Raw genomic sequence first — 3,439 nt, 5'->3', positions numbered from 1 at the left:
GTCCGAGCCCGAGGAAAGTTGCCCGTCTCTGGATACAATGACTTCACATGACAGTGACAAAATATGATCTAGGGCGAACTCTTAATTTTTCAAAGAGGCCAGCCATATGTTGGGAGAAGCACCACTTTCAATGGCAACCATAGCCTAGTAAACAATCGCTTTGTGTCTGGCATGCTCTCGTTGTAAACAGCAAAAGAGCCATAGACATACTCCACATCCCAAGAGGACAATGGCCCCCCAGGCAAACATGCCAGCCCATTCTTTAAAAAAGGAGAAAGCATTGGTAATCCATGAGGTGAAATCTCCAAATGTGATGGGCTCCATTCTAGTGTTGTTGAGAACAGCAATCTGCATCAGCAATTGTCTCGATAATTGCTCCGCTTTCATGGACCAGTTTCCTTTCAGATAATTTGAGATTTCTTTTCTCTGTTGAGAATACTGAGAAAAGATAGCTTGCAAAGGAGTAATGCATAAACCTCTAAGGGAGGAAACACAGGACAGCTTGAAAGACCCCAGCTTAGCAGCAGTAACGCCATTTTGCAAGGCTGTACTTAAGATGACTGGTTCAGGGAAAGGTTAGAACACTGAGTACACAGTGGCTGCCAAGCAGGATGTGTTTGGTTGAAGGCCTGGCAACAGGACGACTTCGGTTGAGCACCTGACAATGAAAAAAAAGCCCCGAGAGAGGTCCCACACCCTGGTGGGGGGCCGAGTCAGCCGTTATGTTCCAAGAAGGTAGCTAAGAAACTTGCCCCCGGGCTGAACCCTTGGGGGGCCGAGTCAGCCGTTATGTTTCAGGAAGGTAGCTAGGAAACTTGCCCCCGGGCTAAACCCTTGCCAATCCACCAATTATATCCCTGTAACCATGCATCTGCTTCTGTATGCTTGCTTCTGCTCCCCAAAATCCTATAAAAGCCCATCCTTGGTTCCGTGGGGCGCGCCAGTCCCCCGAGTGACTGAAGCGCCCGCAGGTGCCTGTGCCTGTGTATCCCGACAATAAACCAAATCCTCTTGCTGATTGCATCCTGTGGTGTCTCAGTCTGGTCTTTGGAGTTGGAGGGTCTCCATCCCGAGGGAAAGTTCTCCCTGAGAGCTTTTCAAGCTGTGTCATATGATATAATGCTTCAATTTGTTCTTGAATTAAATCCATTCGTTGATTAGTTAATAGAAAGCCAGATGCCAAGTGGGCATTAAATTCTTCTTGTATCTCTAATGCCACTGCGGTTCTTTCCACAATCTGATTGATAGTCTCAACCGTCTGCACTTGATTAGTCATAGCAATCGCGGCTGTTGTTCCTGCAGTGGCTGATAGTACAATGGCTGAAATTATAGCTGCTGTAATACCAAAATCCCTTTTGGTTCTTATTAAATGAAGTATGGTAAACTTATCTGGAGTTACTTCCACAAGGATAGGCAATATCCTGAGGGTATAAAGTTTTTAATCCATATATGTGGGGTTGCTCATCCCCACAGGGAGAGGCAATACGAAACCCAAAAAGCACACAACTTTTATTCATTACAGAGGACAGACTTCAGCAACATTTTTAGCTGGCTTTTTCTCTCTGGTCATGCACAGGACAAAGGATCTTGTCAGGTATTGGCTGGCCTGCTCAAGGGGCAGTTCTTGCCTCAGTTAGATATTTTCCTCATCCAGTGCTACAACTGACCTTGGTGTATCACTGGGAATGGGCGAAGTTGGCACAGCCCTTAGGTGGGGAGGTGAACTAGGTGTTCGGGCAGGGTCAGGATGACATCTTGGGGTTGTTCTCAGAATTTACCACAGGGAGGGGTAGGGAGTTTTTCCAAGAACAATTGGGGTTTTTTTTTGTCCTAATTAGCTTGGCCTTGGTCAGTGAGGCCTGATCATTCTTGACTCAATTTCTTGATCACCAAAACTATATCATATCACTTGGCATTCTGACATCAGATGTATCTCTCAGAAAGGTCACAAGTTTGTCATAGGCATCCTGACCACCAGATATATTTCTCAAAACCTTGTTTTTACAGCTTTGTTTTTCAAATCTATGAAACTATCAAACTTTATTTCTTCAGTGTCAATTATCTTCTTCTCCTCTTAAATATAATGCCAGAGACACATGGTTAAAGCTGCTTAGTTCTCCTGCTTGCAGGAATAGGAATTTGGCCCACTTCTTCTATTACACCATCACTAGCTTCCTCTTTTCTAAATCCTTCACTGTCTAAAGTTGGCTCTCCTGGATGTTGCTCTGTAGATTGACCATGAATTTAGACATCTGTGAACCAGTCTCCTGGGATTAAAGGTCTGTACCTCCACACCTGTATTTAAGCTTTGCCTCACCTAGAATTTGCTCTGTTCTAGTCTGGCATTGAAATCGGAGCTTTGCTTGTCTTTCCCTTCTAGGATTAAAGGTTTGTACTAAGTTGCCTGGTGCTAACTTAACTGGGTGGGAACTTGCCCCAAGGTCATTATTTCCTTAATTTTATTTAATATCCTTGTACACAGGATTCAGCTCCATTTCACTTCCTGGTGTCCTTTAATACTCGAATCACATAATTTGTTTCCTCCTTTTTCAACTTCCTTTTCTCATTAAAATTCTCTTCCTAAGAGTAAATTTTAGTAACCATACAAGAGAACTTACACTAGGCTGTTTTGAGTCTTTCTTTTTCAAGGAAATTAATCTAAATCTCTTCACTTCAACCTCAGATAGACACTTCAGACAAGGGCAAAATGTGGCCACATTCTTCACCAAAATACGACAAAAGAAGCCTTTATAACAGATACAGAAATTCTTCTCCTCTGAAACCTCTTGGGCCAGGCCTGCACAATTCAAATTACTCTCAGTAACAAAATCTACTCCATTTCTACTAAGATGCTCCATTAAGCCCCGTTTAAAACATTTTATGGATTTTCTCCAAATCTACATTCCCCCAAATAAAAGCTTGATCAGGCCTATCACAGCAATACCCGGCTCCTGGTACCACCTTCTATCCTAGTTAGCATCATATTGCTGTAAGCAGACACCATGACCAATGTAAGCTTTATAAAGGACAACAAATATTTGGAGCTGGCTTACAGTTTCAAAAGTTCAGTCCATTATCATCAATGAGGGAGCATGGCAGTGTCACAATATCCAGGCAGGCCTGGTGCAGGAGGAGCTGAGTTCTACATCTTTACCCAAAGGATGCCAGAAACACACTCAGAATCTTCAGTCATCTAAAACAAGTTCCTCCAAGTGCAACCCCACAGTGATGCACTTCCTCCAACAAGGCCATGCCTTGTAATAGTGACACTCCTCGGCCAAGCATTCTGAAACCATCACAAATAGAAATATTTTATCCAGCACTTTCATTTCCTCTGGGTCAAAATGGATCTGTGCTCCTCTGGTGAAGAAATGTTTACCATTTGGGAGTATGGGCATTCAGAAATAACCATAAATGAATCCGACTTATTCCAAAATCG

The sequence above is a fragment of the Rattus norvegicus genome, chromosome 2 (assembly GCF_021556685.1).
Source record: "Rattus norvegicus strain SHRSP/BbbUtx chromosome 2, alternate assembly SHRSP_T2T, whole genome shotgun sequence".
NCBI lineage: Eukaryota > Metazoa > Chordata > Mammalia > Rodentia > Muridae > Rattus > Rattus norvegicus.
The sequence above is the reverse complement of the archived record's forward strand: the minus strand, read 5'-3'. Positions refer to the sequence as shown.